Source organism: Triturus cristatus, chromosome 9, assembly GCF_964204655.1.
Source record: "Triturus cristatus chromosome 9, aTriCri1.1, whole genome shotgun sequence".
Taxonomy (NCBI): Eukaryota; Metazoa; Chordata; class Amphibia; order Caudata; family Salamandridae; genus Triturus; species Triturus cristatus.
In genome coordinates this window covers 423,330,100-423,349,769 of record NC_140592.1, presented here as the reverse complement: position 1 = coordinate 423,349,769, position 19,670 = coordinate 423,330,100, and the positions used below count along the sequence as shown (strand labels likewise).

The following is a 19,670-nucleotide window of genomic DNA, read 5'->3' as shown; positions in this document are numbered from 1 at the left end:
GTAAATATTGGAAGTCAAAACACATAAGGTATGCACTTGAGACCATAAAATCTAAAGTGCCCGGGGACACAAAGGGCATGTGGACCTGCTTTTGTGAGCTCCAGGAGAAATTTGGTTGTACAGAGTGACTGCAGACGCTTGTGCGGCCCCTTCTGCAATGCACATTTTGCTGACATTATATTAAAGGGGTGCTCTCTCATCTGCATATGGAATTATATTGCCTCTGCATCTGCACTGTATTTTGGATGTCAGCACAAAGGCAAAGAGGCCCTCAGGAGGTGCATTGACGGTGCCCCAGAGAGTGGTGGTGCACAATCAGTGTGCCTCCTGAGGGCAACCCCCTAGAATGGGTAAAGGGTGTCCCATAATTGCCCTAGACACCTGCCAGTATATGGACGCAGTCACTTTCTTCACCTGCATGCAGGGTGATGTCTGTCCCCCTTTGAAGTGCAGGCTGGTTTGCCACCTGTTCAGTTAAAGCCACAGCCGGTGTTCAAACAGCTACTCCACCTTTTACTATTGCGCTACTCCGAGGGCTGCACATTGATTTTATTGTGGCCCAGCGTGCAACTTCTGTACCTTTTTAAACATGCACCATGGCACCGACCAGACGGTGCGCCCTTTCTGTCATATAGGCCTGGGAGCACTAAACGAAGACACTAGGCCTTACCACGTAAAGTGAGCACTAAGAGTGCTAAGGTAAGAGACAGCCTTGTATAATATAAAGTCAGCACTGGGGCGGTATCACATAAAGTGAGCAGATGGTGATTGCCACAGTTTTCTGTTGACTCATGGCTTAAGTGATTGAAGAGCTGAAGCAGTGCTCTTTTGCCATATTAAGGTGAAATGGTGGCTTGTCACAGGAACTTTCAAGGCATGTGCTGCTTTTGACTGCATTTGTTGAGGTATCTAAAGTTTAAAAAAAAATAACACAATACCATACACAAAGCAAAATACCAATACATTTAAAGTATTACATAATACATCAAAAGTCAATCATAAAGAAACACAATAACCACAGGACGAAGCAGCAATAACACATGCAATAATGCAACACCAAAAGCAACATCACAAAAACAAATCACCTCCACAACAAAATGTAACCCAACACATATGCACAAATGTTCTTATTATACATTTAGATGTGCGCACTTGGATTGGTTTCAATACCTTGTAAAAAGGGTGCCTTAATCTTGTTGTCAGTAAATTGATCTTTTCCGCATAACTATCTAGGCTCATTCTTTTAAATATTCTCCATAGCATGGAATTTGCACAGTCTTTAATTTTCATTGCATACAGACCTTTTACTACCACAACCACAATGGCTGAGTCTATTTACCTTTTCCTTTTGATTCACCATTTTGGTGATGCCTAAGGAGTCATCTATGTGCCGAACATCCTAGATCTTTCAAAGATGTATTTATTCAGACTGACATGCGATCCCTTTTGTCTTTCCAAGAGTTAGGTATAGCTATACATTTGCACATTATCAACTGATTATGGGTTACCTGGTGATGGAAGGCTGCAAACTCCCTATATAAAATTAAACATGACAGTGTGGTAATACCCTGCTAGTACCGTACAAGTTTAAGTTGACCCTCACAGAATAGGGAATAACTGTCCATACCTCTGGTTAGCACTTTGAATTCCACACAGTATTTGCTGTTCCATTTAAGGATTAACACTCACATTTGTCACTCCCTTTGAGGGGGTGGTGGAGAAAGGAGAGGCATTGGAGAGTAGTGAAGTAGTGTGAAAAGTGATCTGTCAGGGGAAGCATTGCATACCTTTGCTTTAGAAAAAGTGTGAGTGGGGACGGGAATATAAACCTCAAGTAATTTTACAGAACAGTTGATATAATGCTTCCAGTGACACTGCACCAAGTAAAACCTGTGCAGAACATTAAGCAAGCTGTGGTCGGATCCAGTGGAATTCCACATAGGAATTCCACTCACACTGTGGGCAAGATGGCGAATAGGTGCTAGCATGGCGCTGGTCACGTCGTAGGTGGTCAACCCTGGCGATGGGGAAATAGGCTGAATTAAGAACGGTGAATGGCGCATTATCATCAGGACGGAGATACTAGCCCAAGATTCCTATCGAGGTCAGAGCTGTACTCACCAGTGATCAAACGTGGGGCAGTGGTGCTGGCAAGGATTGCGGAGGTGCTGATTGCTGGCTGTCGGAGCCTCTTGCGGAAGCTGGTGCAGCGCCGGAACAGCGGAGAACCATCATACAGGCTTAACACCGATATGGCTCCGAAAACTGGAGCCAGGACTAGAGGCGGATCCGGACAGTCTGCCCCTAGCAAGCCCCCCCCCGCAACAATCGCAGCAGCAGACGGAGTCGTCCGCAACACCCTCCACAGGGCAGGGGCGCCGGCAGCGAGTGCGTCTGGAGAACGCTCCGGACGGGAAGGGGAGGATCCTGCCTCAGCCCCAGCCTCAGCGGCCCGCTTCAATCATTGACATGCTCCAGGGGATGGGGAGCAGTATCGTCTGCACAACAATAGGAGAACTGCCCGCCGACAACACCGGGTTACAGGAAGAGTTGGCAGATGGGCAGAACCCTACGGGTAAGCCGCCGCTGGGGCAAGGGGAGGTACTGAATCAGGGCGAGACTGTTGGATTGCCAAATAGTTTGGAGGAGATTGCTGGTCATGAAAATACCACGCAAGCTGGTCCTAGTGCTGGTTTAGCGCGTATGGATATGTCAGGAGAAATTTCAGGCTCACAAGAAGGACATGGGCAGGACCAAATGCCACAGGCTATAGGGGTGAAGGCAGTGGCCCCGAAAGCTTCCCATAAGCCTCACGAGGGGCCACGCATAGGCAAAGAGAAGGATCTGGACTCTGAAGCAAATGAAGGTAATGACTTCTTTTCACTATCGGACGCAACCTGGTCTGGCCTTGGCTCTGGCCATGAGACGAATTCAGAGTCTAGTGAGGAGGGTAGTATCTCAGGCACAGATGACAGGGGCAGGGCGACCTCAGTCAGGAAAACACACCCTCGATCGGTGAGAGCAGGAAGTGCTAAACAATCGGATCTCAGATGGGACTACTCTACGGGTGATCAATTGATGGGGGGCAGAAATCAGATTAACGAAGCAGAAAGCTTGGAAATACCCTCTCCTACCTTAGAGTCTATATTACAGTGTGTAATGGCTCACAGGGAGGAAGCCAGATTAGAAAGCAAACGCTCTCAAAATGCCAACCAAAAACTTCAGGGTGCGGTTCGGAAAATCGCCAAAACCTGCAACGAGATAAGTAGTCGGATGACGGAGGTGGAAACACGAACGGCTGCGCTGGAAGATGATATAGCGGGTGTAAGAGGCCTGACTACAGCGCATGAGGAACAATTTACTGATTTCCACTGGAAATTGGAGGAAGGGGAAAATCGACAAAGAAAGAACAATCTACGCTTTCTTGGAATTCCGGAGGGGAAAGAAGGGTCAGACGCGCGCCTCTTTATGGTTCAACTTTTGGAGAGGTCGTTTCCTGATTTAGTAGGCTGGAACTGGACGCAAGAAGTGCAAAGAGCGCATCGAGTCCCCTTTAACATTCGACAACCAGTTCGTCCAAATACTAAACCTAGGGCGCTCATGGTCTACTTTGGGAAATTTCTATTGAGACAGAATGTGTTTAAAAAAGCAAGACCAAAGGCTCAGCGGGCTGCAGATGGGTTCTCCTTCTTCACTATGCTGGACTTCTGCCACGTTACAGTAGAGCGACGATGGCGTTTGCGGCAACTAATCTCCCAGTTTCAAGAGAAAGGAGCACAGGCGTTTCTTCTTAGCCCGGCTCAATTGAAAGTCATCTGGAGAGACCAAACTAGGTTTTTTGTGTCCGAAATTAAAGCTAAGGATTTCCTGAATGCATAGGGGTGAACCAATAAATTTGGTCATACTTTCCCTTACATTTCATTGGGCAGCTAAGAAGAATATGTATGGTAACTAGGATAGATATTCTATGAGATTACTTAAGAATTTGTCACCGTTTCTTTTCCGCTGCTTCCTTTTCTTTTTCAGGAAAAGTCATATCTATGAATTAAAATATTAAATGTTTTGAACGCCGTCACTAGGGTTGGATCACCATCCATCATATACACACCTAGCAAGGTCTGTTGCCTTATTTCACAGGGAGGGGGGGGTTAGGGGGTTGGGGGGGAAGGGAAGGGTGTTTAAGGGGGTAAAAAAACAGCAAATTCAGGACAGCAATGTAGTTGGACAGAAGGGTAGACATACCAGTGGAGCGGCAGCAGGTATTGTCGGGAGGGGACAAAAGTGGCTGGAAAAGCTTTATAGGCAGGAAGACGGTTGTATAAGAGTGGAATTGAGTGGTAGATGAAAAACAAGCGTAAATGAATATGGGTAGGTTAACTATATCTACAATTAACATTGCCGGAATAAACGATAAAGATAAACGAAATAGGGCTGGAAAACTGCTGCGAGGAATAGGGGCAGACATTATATGTCAGCAAGAGACGCACATTCCATGGCAGAAAAGAGGGATTAATATTATTCCGGGATTTGCTCTGGCGGTCTGTTCCTCACAATCTACTAATACGAGAGGGGTGGCTATACATGTTTCTCAGCGACTGTTACCGATTGATCGTGTTAAGTCTGATAAATGGGGGCGGTGGGCCATCGCTTCCATACCGAATTTAGTTACTATATGTACAGTGTATGGCTCTAATTTTGACGATATGGACATATGGACAAAGCTGGAGATCGAATTAGCATCCTGGCCAGCACCTTTAATTATATGTGGGGATTTGAATATCCATGTGGATAATGGAGGATGGGGTCAGGCTGGATATATAGAGAGGAAACCGCAGGTTTTTAAAGCTATTAATGCTCTTATTGATAGCCACGGGCTGGTTGATATGTGGGCTTGTAAGAATGCAGAGGATCCAGGTTTTACATATTTTTCACATCCACATAGGAAGTATGCTAGACTTGATTATTTTTGGGTTTCAGCCTCTCTCATTGAGGGAGCAGATATTAAAAAACTCCCAAAAGTATTGTCAGACCATAACCCACTAATTATGGGTATTGATGCACCGGCACATATTAAGGGCTTGCAAAAGTGATCTTTTGACAAGAAACTGTTAGTTACAGAAGGATTTATTGTACATATTAGGGGATGGACTACGCAGTTTTTTTAGATCAATAGATATAGTACATCTAGGGAAAATGTTTGGGATGCGTACAAAGCAGGACTCAGGGGTGAAATCACAAGCTTTGGGATAGCTCATCAGAAGCAAATGAGAGGGGAAATACGTGCTCTTATGGAGGAGCTGAATAGGGATGAGAGACAACATATGGAAGCCATAGTCAATAAACAGATAGAGCGACAAAACACCTTAGAATTAAAAGTAATTAGGACAAAGGCCAAACTTAATGGAATCTATAATAAAAAGGCAGCGGAAAGGTATCAAACGGCAACACAGGAGAAATATGAATACGGGGAAATGACTGGGAAACATCTGGCATTACGAATAAAGCAAAGGGCTATGGCAAACAATATCCTACAATTAAGAGGGGAAGATGGAACAATGGCTACAGATTTAACAGAGATACTAAAAGTATTCACGGACTTTTACCAGGATCTGTATAGATCCAGGGGTCCGATAATGGATGGAATGGAGATAGCATTGACTAATGAAGATTCCCAGCTGTTAGAGCTTGAGGCTGATATTTCGCTGAGTGAGGTTTCCGAGGCTATAAAAACAATGGCTATAGGCAAAGCATCGGGCCCGGATGGGATACCGATGGAAATATACAGAGCGCTACAAATAGAATTGACCCCGCTACAGCTGGATCTGTTTCTATCAGTTCAACATAAGGGGGTTCCTCCTCAATCTTGGCAGGATACAAATATCGTTTTATTTTTAAAGAAGGGCAAGAAGCCGGAAGATCCTGCCGCATATAGTAAAATATCATTAATTAATGTAGACGAGAAAGTGTATTCTAAGATACTGGCCTTAAGATTATCTAAGGTAATAGGGACCCTTGTGAGCCCATGGCAACATGGCTTTATCCCAGGCAAAAGCACTACGGATCATGTCCGGAGAGCCATCTCATTATTTGATATCGCCGAAGCTACAGGGACACAAATGTCGATGATTTTGCTGGACGCTCAAAAAGCGTTTGATCAAGTTTAATGGGGGTACCTGTGGAAAAATGTAAGACATAAGGGATTTGGCCCACGGTTGATAACAGCTATACAGGCTATGTATTATAAGGCACATGCTAAAATACAGCTAATGGGGAAGGAATCGGCAAGGATCAGGATCACCAGGGGGACACAGCAGGGTTGCCCATGCTCCCCTATATTATTCGCACTCTATATCGATCCTTTGATTAGGTCTATATTGGAGGATCAAGCGATTAAACCAATCGAGACCCTGGGATATAATACGAAACTCTTAGCCTATGCAGACGATGTTGCTGTAGTCACTACAGATCCGTTTGGCGCTATAAATCAGATTGAGAGACTTGCTGTTGAATTTGGGGAACAATCAGGATACAGTTTAAATACGGAGAAAACACAAATCATATGCACAAAAAATACACGGTTTCAGGATACACGTAGGATAAAGGCAGCCACCTATTTAGGGATAACTATAGCTGCCGAGGTTGGCACAATATGGGAAATAAATTTGTCACCTTTAGTTAAAAAAATTAAGGGGGATCTGAAGAGATTGGATAACCTACATTTATCGATTATAGGCAGAGTAAATGTCATTAAAATGACGATGTTTTGGAGCGCCCGGCTCCGTCGGCCCTTGGCCTCGGACTATCATCCTGATTCCTATCCTCGCCGATTTTCGAGGTGCAACGTGTGCGACGACGCGCTGACCGCGCCGCCGCTTTCCCTGAGTCTTAGCCCGCCCGGATGCCGGAGTTCTTGGTGCTTTTGTTCTCCGCACTGGACCCCTGCTCTATTGTGGCCTTGGCCGGCCCCCTGGAAGCTCCGCAGTCACCGGACCCGCTAGCGCAAACCTGAGCCCCGCGGTCCCGATCCCACCCCACACCACGGACTGTCGCCAGATGAGCCGGGGGAGAGACGCCCGGACACCTCCTGTACCCTGCACCTGACGGGCTGGAGCCATAGGGTAAGCCCCGGTGTGGCGGGTCTCCTGCCCCGCTCTGTGGACCGCGCTGTGGGAGGCTGCAGACCCCCTTCTTCTATTGCCTAGTCGGCTGCAAAGAGAGCCCGAGGGAGGGGAAGCGACTGTTGGCTTTCCCTGTTGCGGCGCAGACCTGAGGGGAATTGCCTCCTTGCTACGACCCCACCCTGGCCACTGTACCGTTCAGCGGTAAAACATGGCGTTGATTGCCTGCTCGCTGCTGGGGGGTGATGCTCCGGTCTCGCCCGCTGCCCGCTTCGCCCTCCCTCTACCAGAAACCAGCTCCACAGTGCCGTCCCGGATTGCTGCCGATGTGGGGGCGCAGCTTCCGCTGACATGCGGCTCCGTTCTGGCGGCCCTGCGGGACTTTCGTCTACAACTGTGTGTTGGCTTGCAAGCGCTGAGTGAGCGGTTCGACTCCATACTGTCGGCTGCGGGTCGTGAGCGCCCCGTTTGTTATCAACAAGATGTGGGTCTGCCAGTGCTTTTGTCCTCTTGCGGGGACGCAACGGCTGTGTATAATCGTGCTACACTGGTGCCTGCATCTGGCTTTCCCGGCACCCAGGATCAATCGCTCTCCAGCTCAATTGCGGATACTTTGTTTCCCCGTTCATTGCTGCCTGCTTTGTTGTTGCCTGCCTCACCGCGTCCGCAAGAGTATCCAGCTGAGCGACACCTGACGTCCTCGAGGAACCGTTCACGGTGGCCTACTGCTTCTTTTCTGTGGAACTCCTGTACTTTACAGGCCAGGTCTGGATTTTATGTGGTGCACAAGGGGACCTCAATAGATGGTCGGCGGCCATTTTGTGACTCTACTTCACCATCTTCTCCCAAGCGGCCATATTGTCTTTGTCTGCACGGGATGCGGGGCCTTCATGTAGGGGCTGGTCTAATCTTAAGCCCGCGATCGGGCCAGGGCTAGATTGATTTATATCGCCATGGTTTCACGTATGGGCTGGACTGGGACTGGAACTGTTTGCATATGTTGTGCGCACTCGTCGCGATTTGTTTGCCTTCATTTAAATTGTTGTGACACGTTATCTTCACACGACCGCTATTGGTGTAGTGGGTTCTCAGTGTGTGGAGGCATAGCTGGCCGGTGGTTCCGGGCGCTCTGAGGTTACGTAGGCTCCTCCCCACTTTCTTCTCTGTTCTCTTATTTTCTTTACTCTATTCCTACTTTCTCTCTTGTCTATATTTCGGGTTCATTGGGCGACAGGCACTATGCTGGGGGGGGGGGCAGGCCGTAGCCTCCGCATTGGTGTAGGGTGGGGGGGGTAATTCACTGTTTCTATTTAGTTCTATGGGCCTTTTTCTTTTATGTTTCTGCGCTATACTTGTTTCGATTCGGGGTCCGGGTGTGGGGTGGATTGAGTGGGGGCGGCTTTGGAGGGGTGCATATTTACTCATGTGACTATCCTGTTATATAACTGCATCGCCTCACTGTCTGAGATTTTCTATGGCCGTTTTAATGATGCTGCTGCTCTCCCGTGTGGTGACGCTATCTTGCGGACTCGAATCTCCTTGGTTCTTATTCTCTGCTGACTTTTTCCTCGATAAAATTATTTTGAAAACCTTAAAATTAACCTTCACTTCTCCTTCCCCTGGTGTCAAGGATCTCTCCAGTGTATAACTCATGAATCGTTGCTAATCTTGACCGTTGATGCACAGGGGATGTAATGTTTGTCTCAGTGCTTAACCGTATCGTGGCCGGCCTGATGGTTGTAGGCCCGTATTTGTTCTTTTAATATGCACAAATAAAGGTTTTTAAAAAAAAAAATGACGATGTTTCCTAAAATACTTTATCTTTTGCGCTGTATACCACTAGAGCCGGAAAAACATAGGCGATATCACGGATTTGAATGGGATAGTCTCGTTTGGGGACCGTCAGGAACGATTTGGAGTAGACACTGGCACAATATTTAAGTATATACAAATGAGGGCGATAATAAGCAACCTGTCCCTACAACTAAATAACCTATCTCGAATTACTTTATTAGATTATATGACAAAAAAGCAATATAGAGTTAAGGATGTATATATATAATGTTGATGGAGGCTAATAATGACGATATCCTTAAAGTAGAAAGTGCATGGGCAGGCAAATTAAATAACCCAGATGTAGACATTAGTCGATCACTTGAGCTGTCCAAAAAAATCTTTATGACGGCGAATCTTAAAGCCCAGTCCTTTAAAACAGTGTTCAGTTTATATTTCACTCCGGCTAAACTTTGGGCATGGGGGAGAAGAGCTAATAATAAATGCCCCAGATGTGATCAGGGTCCAGCAGATACACGCCATATATTTGCGGATTGTGACAAATTGAATAGCTTGAAGCAAGGTATTGAATCATTTTTATGTCAAAACTTGGGGCAACCAGTATCTCTAACACCAACTATGTTGATACTTGGGTTTGATGAAAGTCTACAGTTAGATCACCGCTCAGTTTATTTTTGTTTTATGGCAACGGCTATTTATCGCTTACTTATTTCCACCATGTGGAAGGACACTGACCCCCCAACATACCAGGTCTGGTATGCCAGAGTATATCATATTTTTTATTTAGAGATGGTCCTCTATAAATGTAAGGGTAGGAGTGGGATGGCAAGGGTTAAAAAAATCTGGGGGCCATTGATTGAATAATTACTGATTCTAGTGGAGAACCTATGTAGGTAATATGGCTTTTTTTCTATAGGTAATCTACGCCCTGGAATTAAGGGTCTTGTGATGTTATCTTATTGTGTTTTTTTTTTTTTTTTCGTTTTTTTTTTTTGCTTGCTGTATTATGTGGGTTTTGCATGTATTATGAGAAGGAATAAGCAGATGCAACATGATAGCCTGTCCATTGGTATGTCAGAAAATTAATCAATGTACTATTGCTGCCTGTTAAAAAAAAAAAAAAAAAAAAATGAATCCAAATGTTTTAAAAATTATTTAAAAAATAAAATAAAAAAAGGAATTCCACTCACACTGACTTGTAACATGGCCCCGGATGCTCACAGTCTATATGGCATTATTTTTAGCAATTCAAAAATGGGTTGGATAGCCACATTGAACAATTATGTATAGGATCAGTGCCACTTGTGTAGAATCTTGTATAAACTATACTTCATGAGTGTTTTATAGAGGTGCTTGGCATGGTCATGAATGAGAGTGTCCAAAGTTTCTTTGCCTGTTCAAAGAGGCATATGTTTTACTAAGATATTCAGAGGTGTGCAATCACAGATTCAGAATATAGATAATCAACTGGAACAACAGAAAGGCTTGTCAGCACTTCGCTGGGATGCCCCATTTCCATATGAACTCTTTTTTTTTTTAGTTAAAAGAAGATTTTATTGATAAGAAATGGAAAGTGTCACAACATATTACAACATAATAAATATATGTCATACAAAAGAAAATCCACAATGTTATGAATGAATCAGGTTAAAGAATAAAATTAGAAGTAATAAAACATCAAAAGCAGTGATACAGAATACTTGAAAATCAAATGAATGAGGAACGATTAGGGTTATTTAAGGGGGTTTTGAGACTTCTTGTTGAGATGGATGCAATTGAAAAGAATGACTAGCACATCCATCTAAATAAATTGTAATAGGAGACCACAAATCCAATATTTTTGACACCAAATGGATAGGGTATACGAAGGAAGTGTCCAGCCTGTGATTATGAAAAACAGCATACCACCATGCCCTATAAGAAATTTTTGAGAAATCTTTCCAGTTTGCTGTGATTTGCTGAAATGCAACTGCTAATAATAAATCAACAATTTTAACATTAAGCGCAGTATTCTCCCAGGAAGATTACAAGCTTCCTAAGAAAACTTGAGTATAGGTAAAGGAAAATGTATTGCCGAAAATCAAATTGATTTGAGACCAGACTCGTTTCCAAAAAGTATATACAATAGAACAAGAAAATAACATGTGGAATAAATCAGCCTTTGGCGAAGAGCAAGTCCAACAAATATCAGGTACAGTAGTATAATTCTTGCTCAGAGCATACGGTGATAACAAAAGTCTGTTATATACAAAAAACGATGCGTTGTGTTTGCAGCTCTGGAGGATTTGCGAATCTTAACCCATAAATTATTCCATAAAGACACTGGCCAAGATAGTGCAAAGTCATGTTCCCAAGCCTCTTCAATTTTGGATTTCTGTCACACTTTGTCAGTGTTATGTAAAAAATGATATAGTGTGGAAGCCTTGGGTGATGTTGCTAATAAGGATCGTAATTGTGAGGGAGGATCTGGATTAACAGAAACAGCAGGTGTTGCTGAGAATTGTGCACGTGTGTCCAACACAGTGTTTTTAAGTATGAGGTATTTGTGGATGAATGAAGTAGGTAAGTTGAATGAGTGGCTGAGTGAGGAAAAAGATAAAAAATCCAAGTGTGAAAAAAGTTGATGAATCCAGATTAGACCTCTCTGGTGCCAGGACTTCCAGTAAAATGGTTTATTTTGAATGAGCAGACTTTTATTGTGCCAAATTGTGGAACAGAGAAAGGAATCAATAGTATTATGAGGAAAAGGGGATAGAGGCGTTAAAAGCTTAGATGTCAGTTTGATAACGGGAGTAGATAGGGCTTGCGGTTTGCGTGAAAAGGAAAGGTATTCATTGAAGGAAAAGGGGGACAGGAAGAGATGCTCGATTGTGGTCCATAGGGGGCAATCGTCTTTAGGATCACGCAACCACAACGAAGCTTGACTGAGAAGGAATGCTTTTTGGTATGCTGGAAAATCAGAAAATTTAACTCCACCCTCAGATTTGGGGCGAACTTGCATGGAAGCCATGCAAGTTGGTATTCTGACGTAGTTTTAATAAAAATGGTTCCAAAGCCAAGTTAAAAAGGAAAGGAGAGAAGGGGCATCCTTGATGCACCCCTCTTCCTAAACCAAAAAAGGGGATATCAATCCGTTAGCACAAACCGCCGCTCTAGGTTTAGAATAAAGGAGAGAAATCAAGGATATAAAATTGGGACCAAAGTCAAACCAATTGAGAGCATAAAAAAGGCATGCCCATTCAACCCTATTGAACGCCTTTTCAGCATCCAACGCTATTGCTGCCAAGGAGTCCTTAAAACATGAAGATTTTGACAAAACATCAAACAAGAGTTGTGTATTATCAGTTATGTAACGGCCTTTAACGAATCCAGACTGCTCTATCCCTAACAGGTCTGGTAAATAAGAGTCCAATCGTAAGGCTAGTGCTTTGGAAAAGATCTTGTAATCGATGTTTACCAAGGAGATGGGCCTATAACTCTTACAATGTTTAGAGTCCTTACCTTCTTTGGGGATGAGGCAGATATGAGCATCTGAAAAAGAACCAAAATAGTGTCCTAATATACTAAAAGGGTGTAATAAAGAATGCAGTTTCGGTAATAGGAGTTTGAAAAAGCGTGAATAAAATTCAACAGTAAAACCATCAGGTCCAGGTGCCTTCTCACGTTTAAGGGATTGAAGGGCGTTCGACAACTCGAGCTGCGTTAAATCAGATTCTAATGAAATTAAATCTGAAGTGGTGTTCTTAGGCCTTTGAATGGTAGAGAAAAAATGTGACAAGGCCCGGTCAGTGGGTTGTGTTTCGGAAGCATACAATGTTTTGTAAAAAAGGGAAAATTCAGTTAAAATGTCATCATCCTTGAATTTTAAATCTGGTTGTGCATCATAAATAGATTCAATATTCAATTTATTATGCTTAACTTTCAAGTAATTGGCTAGAGTTTTCCCAGCTTTATTTTTACCACCATCAAATTTGGCACTGGAATTTAATAGATATAATGAGGCGTCCTCTGTGGACTTTTTATTATATTGCAATTTGGCGTTGACAAGAGCTGCTAAACTGTTGTTTGTATGTGAGGTATAATAAGAGTGCTCCAGTCTCTTAATATCTTGGAGGAGATCCATAGTCTGTTTGCAAGCGTTTTTACGCTTCTTTGCAACTAAGGTTATTATGAAGTCTCTAGCTGAGGCTTTGAAGGCATCCCAAACTGTAGAAAAAGCCATGGAATTATTTTGATTTATCATAAAAAATTCGTCAAAGAAGGTGATGAAGGAAGCCGTAAATTTTGGGTCTAAGAGAAGGGGGTTATTAAAACGCCACCTCCTGGGACCTATAATTCTGGGTAAGATATCAATGCCAATGGAAACCGGGGCGTGATCTGAAATCAGAATAGGACCAATCTCTGTGTGGGTAAGAGTTTGTGAAATATTATGGGAGACAAAAATATAATCAATTCTTGATTGGGAGTGGTGAGATGGGGAATAAAAAGTAAATTCCTTGGTAGTTGGGTTGCAAAGTCGCCAAGCATCAAAAAGCTTATGTTGATTGATGGTATGAACAAAAGATGTATGAGGATTGTTAGGTACAAAGGAAATCTTAGAATTCCTATCAGTAAATGGGTCAAGTACCTGGTTACAATCACCTGCCAAAATAAAATTATCGTCTATGCAATGAAATATTTGCTTGGCAAGTGCGGGCCAGAAGGAAGGCTCTCCGCAAGTAGGAGCATAAACATTCAGAAGTGAGACTGGAACAACCTTTAAAGACAGATTGACATTCAACCATCTACCACTAGTGTCCGACTCTTGAGACAAGAGTGAGAGCTAGAGGGATTTGTGACAGAGTATCACTACACCATTGCGTTTGCCGTCGCCTGGAGAAAAGAAAACCTCTCCTACCCATCCCTTCTTTAACTTTAATGATTCAGCCTCAGAGAGGTGAGTTTCTTGGAGAAATGCAATGTCCACGTTTAATTTGGCTAGGTGAGTCAAAACCCGTTGTCTTTTAATGGGGGAGTTCAAACCCCGTACGTTCCATGTTATATGGACCTGATATACCATCGACGTAGAAGGCGAAAGTTGTGACTGAGAAAGAAGAATATAAAGAATGACAATAAGTGAGCATGCAAAGACAAATTTAAGAGAGAAATAGAAAGAAGGAGAGCAAGAAGAAGTACGAAGAACAACAGAAGAGCAAAAAAAAACTAATTGTAGAACATATGAAATAGATAGAGGGAATGCAACACAAAGAGCAAAAAACAAAACAAAAAACATACCTATGAAGGGGAGATGTGAAGGAGGGGGAGGTGAGACCACATGGACAGACAGAACATCCAAGCAAGGACACACGGGAAGCCAGGGAGAGACCACGTCATGAAAAAAGGGGATCTGCGGAAGCAAAGAATATCAATTTAAGCAAATAAATATGAAGACACAATATACGCCCTGAATTCAATACTAACCAATAACTTATGTAAACCAACAAACAACTATGCTAGTGAAAACAATCTGCATAACGTTCGAAAGAACTTATGCAAAAACCTAGGAAATGAAGCAAAACATCAAACAGTAGCAAAATATTAAGTTTTGAATGACGAAGAAGAAGCAGTAGAATCCATGTTGGTCGGCCCGCAGGAATTGATGAAACTCTGAAGTCTCATCGGGTCTTCATATGTAGTTGTTCTATTGTTGTAGGTGACCTTGAAGAGACAAGGATGAAAGAGTCCATAGCGAGCTCCCAATGAACGAAGATCAGATCTCATGCTCAGGAAAGCTTTGCGCCTATTAGCAGTGGCTTTTGCATTATTTTGAGCAAAGAAGAGAGTTGAGCCAGACCATGTAATTTTTGGAATGGATTTGGCCGCTGACAAAACTTTTAGCAAGTCTGTGTACTCCAGAAAATATAGGATTACACCTCTTGGTCGCTGCGATGGTGAAGAATTGGAAGCGACGCGACCCAATCTGTGCGCTCGATGAATATTGAGTGCAGTACCATCTGGTAAGTGAACTAGTTTAGGAAGGAAGGATTAAAAAAAGGTGGGAGCATCCAATCCTTCAAGTCCTTCCACCAGGCCGTAAATGCGAAGGTTGTTTCTCCGATTACGATTTTCAAGGTCCTCAACTTGGCGCTGGAGCATCGAAACTTGGGAATGAAGTTTTGAGACGCTAGCACAGGATTCCTTGAGTGAGGTAACACTTTGTTCAACTACCGAGACTCTGGTGTCCAACTGGGACCAGTTCTCAGTAAGGACTTGCAGTTTAGCATTAGTGTCTTCCATAAAAGGTCGAAGCGCTCTAATTTCTTCTAGCAGGAGCTCCATGGAGATCGGCGAGGCAGACTTAGGAGGAGAAGGAGGATCCTTTTTCAAACGTTTTGTAAAAGATTTCCCGGAAACTGCAGAAGTGGGATCCATGTTCGGCTCCAAAGATTGTGGCAAAAGCAGTAGAGAATCCTCAAGTTTGGAAAATTCTGTAAAAAGTTTTGATTTCTTAATAAAAGTTTGCCGCACTTTAGTAGAAGTCCTGGTTCTGCCCATCAAACAAACCAAAGCAGGAGACAATGGTGGAACTATGACAAAATAAAATGACCAAAACAACTGTATTCTCCTTTAAACAGTCAGTGAAAAAGTAAGTGTGACTTAAAGCATGAGGATAATTAATGGTCAGTTGGGCAAGAGCATCAGCTGAAATCAAACTTGCAGGCAACAAAAAGCGCAGTGCTGTTTATGACATTCCTCACAAATCTTCACCTTAAATGGCAGCCAGGAAAGCCCTCTCACAACTGGCACGAATACGCGTGAAGAATGAGGCATCTAAGTTCATACAGTGAAAACAGGTGGTGAGGGGTTAACAATTAGTTCAGAACACTGCCCGGCAACCAACGATGCAGCAAACAGACATTAACAAGGTTTATCTTTTGTGAGCTCCATACGCGGCAAAAAGGAAAATGGCGGCCGCTACGGAGCGCTACTCTGTGAGGACGCATGAGGCATACAATATGCTCGTTTCAGCGAGCGCTCACAGAAGGCGTTAGACGCATTGCGGGCAGCGTACCTTCCGATATCGCTGTGTGCAGAGAGCTTCGGAACAAGTAGCGGGAAACGCGGTTTCACCGAGGCAAACCTGGGAGCCTCACTCGGAAGCCGCCATACTCCGTGGGTGTCAGGCCACGCCCCCTCTCCATACAAACTCATGAATGTGGAATAACAATAATGTCTGAGTGGAGGTTTTTTTGGGATATAATGCTGTATCTTTGCTAAATAGGTTTGCAAACATTGTCTTGGTGGTATTAATTCCTTATGACAATTGGGTGCATCATGTGGTATTCTACCAGCACATCTTTGACTACAAATCACAAATCAGATTATTCACATGTTACTTCTAGGATTTTCCTATCCACCTGCACCTACACCAGCTGCTGATCAATTGGAGTTCCCTGTTATAAATAAATGCATCTCTGTGTAGAAACTACCAGCTTCGGAGAGTTGTTTCAGCACACTTTTAATATATTTCGCAGTTTTGGGTTGACAATTGGTGGTGGATTGTCAATGTCCATGTAGAAGCTGATCAGGCCCCAGAAAGTCACATTAAAACAGATACCACATAAGCCTATGTCTGTCCTTGGGGGACAGGTGCACCTGCTGGAAGAGATGTTGTGCTAATAAATATTCATGGAGGGCAATCACATGCTGCCTGACAAAGTGCTGGAAAGAAATTTCAAAGCCTTAAAACTCGGATTCTACTTGGATTATATGAAAGAATGTATGTGAGTATAAACAATCATCTGCAATTTCCTGGGCATAGGTAACAGAAGCATGATAAAGATATAATAGATTCTGAGCACTGCCCCCATCATAATCATGTTTGCTCAGCCCTGATCGATTGATTTGTTAGAGTGCGTTTGGCCCACAATGTAAAAACATAGCTGCCTTTCACACAACTATTATTAAAAAACGAAAAAGAAACTTTGCAGAATACAATAAAACCAAATTTGAGACTATAAAAAAATTAAGATGTGTTAAAAATATGCAGACTTGTATGCGGATAGGCAATTTGAAGATTTTTATGCATATCCCAGCTTTTCCTAAAAAAAAAAAGCTGTTTTTTGTCGTGTGGCCTACAAGGTCATTTAACATATACAGTATTAGCTCCGTGGAATTTTCAAGCTGCTCTTTGAGTAGGATCTTCACTATTGAATAGGATCTGGCCATACAGTAAAATATGCAGGACAGCATATAGTGTTCCATATCCTCTCTCTCGCCACACAGACATTTGTCATAATGTCCGTGGGGTTTCTTCTATTCTTGATGGCATTTAGTAGCAGGCAGCCACCCCTCGCCACTGTAAAAAGTATTCTATCTCTTTGGTTTATCAGCAGGGCAAGATATTGTTGGATGTTTTGGGATGGATTGAACAATCCCGCATTGCCCCTGAAGTGTAAATTTCCTAAGGTGGCTATTTTTTGGTTTAGCAATAGGTTAAGACAGTTGCTTATTAGCCATGGGATTTATCATTTTCCGTGACAGCAAATTCATATTCAAATCATAGTCAAGCCCAGTCTCTTAGATTCCATTGCCTATTGGATTACATATGGTGATTTCATATGCATACAAAATTGTTTTTCCAAAGCCCAATCCACTAGTTTTGAACTTTGTGCTTTCAGTTTTTTTAGCCCACACTTAAAAGGGGCCATCTGGCATCTGGACTCAATGGAGGAGTAGCCAATGTCTTATTCCAATGCTACAGTGGGAAAACTTAATGGCAACTTGAGAAACAATTTCAAACATTTTCTCTCCATGGCCTACACAATATAAGGACTTGTCCATTACACTATAGCTCTGCTCTATACGAGAGTTGGCTTCCAGGCTTCGCCTGGAAGACTTTATTAATAAAATAGGAAAACTGTTGGCTGTTTTTGCGCACCATCCTCAGTATAGCGTATAAAGACACTTCTGATTTGCCTATAGATGTTTGTACATGAGTATTCAATTTTAATGAACTGTCTATTGTTACACCTAGATACTGAAAAGAAGCAACTTCCTTCAGTATTACTTTATTTATTAAGAATGAATACTTCTTATCACGATTGATCCTGATGGTCATTATCTTAGTTTTTGAAGTGTTGATTGCTAAACTATTTGCTTTACAATATAGTTCTCCATGGCTGGAGGTTATGCCTGCAGACCTTTTTTTTTTTTTGCTATCAGGATGGACTCATCAGCATAAAGCAAGGCCAGAGTCTTACAACCATTAATTCAAGGAATGCTGTCAATGGATTTTTGGACATCTTGGTTCAGCTCATTTATATAGAGGAAGAGCAAGAGAGGAGCCAAGAAGCAACTTTTCTTGACCACTCTGCCGGTAGGTAGATTTTCACTAATGAGCCCTCTTTGATTAAGTCTAACCTGGAAGGAAGGTCTGGTGTACAACAATGGGATTGATGGCAGCAGCCCAGGATCCATACCCACGATGCTCAATATTTACTGAAGACATTTCCTTGAGACCAGATGGGAAGCAGATGAGAAATGTATAGAGTCCACATACGGGGACATTATTATTGCTGTACTAGATTTGTGAATGATATGTAGCAAGGTAAACACCTGATCTATTACAGATAGTCCTTCTGTAAAGCCTCCTTGTATAGGTGTAAGAATGTTTTTCTCTGTGACCCACTAATCAATAGCCTTCAGGATCAATTAGGAAAAAATCTTACAATCAGTGTAAACGAGACTTTATTGGTCTGTATGCTTTTGGTTAATCTTTGGAACCTTTCTAATGTAATGGCAGAAGGGTACTATTTTACTAGGAATTAATTAATATCAATCAATAATAAACTTTATTCGGCTTTAAGGATAAAACCATAAAAGTTAAACAGCTACAAGGTATCATCGTACAATACAAATTCACAGTTGTACCAACATCCGAATAATCACGACACCAGATAAAATACATGATATGCAATACAAATATTATTCTCGACTTTTCCTTAGCCTAATGGCATCCCGTAAAAAGCTAAGAGTGTACAAAACAGTGTCGCTAGAGAGAAGCTGTAAAAAGATAAAAGCTTGTCTTTCCCTCTTAAAACCCATTTCTTTTAGAATAGGGATAATAAATAATTTTCTGGGTTAAAAACATTAAAAAATGCACCATGTCCTGTGGAGCCACAGGGCATGTGGCAATGACCTCTGTGGCAACCTTGGGGGTATGCCAATAAAAAGTGGAAGAAGTTGAGCCGGAACTTCATCAGTAGAAACCGTTCATAGGTAATTTTGAGCCCTAGAAGGTAAGGCTCGGTGGTAGGCACAGTTTTCAATATGACATATTATCGCACACTCTGTTTACACAACTCTTTATCCTCTCTATCAAGATGACAGACCCAAAGAGGTCCTTTTTGCAAATACCCTCTGGGTTCGTATAGAGATCTGCTCTTACTAGCCTTGCAAGTCCAACACTTATGTACTGGAGCCAGCGGATGCGCGAGGCATGATCGAGTGAGAGACAATCCACACGATATCTTTACTAAGTGTATTCTCCTGCTTTGATTAAATTGTGAACCACAAGGACAAAGGGCAGAAAGCTAGGTCATCAGCAAGGAAAGACATACCCAATTCCTCCTGTACAACATAGGATGGAGTACATTGTGGAACAGAGAGAACTCTTTGCAAGAATCAGTTCTCGGTGCTTTGCACGGCCCAAGTTCAATATGACACCATATCTCACTCCCATACCTAACCTTAGAGATGCATTTTGCTTGATAAATC

The 19,670-nt window shown here is 42.8% G+C and overlaps 1 protein-coding gene across 3 annotated transcripts in view; it reads right to left on the bottom strand.

The window, feature by feature from the left end:
* The window catches only part of LOC146798083 (cytochrome P450 2G1-like), a 439,907-nt gene that overhangs the window by 325,490 nt on the left and 94,747 nt on the right, over positions 1-19,670 (bottom strand). Inside the window, exon 2 of one of the 3 annotated variants that reach the window (XM_085625299.1) lies at positions 14,187-14,298. The exons of the other annotated variants lie outside the window; for them this stretch is intronic. The gene's annotated coding sequence lies outside the window, so the exon portion shown is untranslated. The remainder of the gene's footprint in view (positions 1-14,186; positions 14,299-19,670) is intronic. 3 annotated transcript variants of the gene reach the window in all.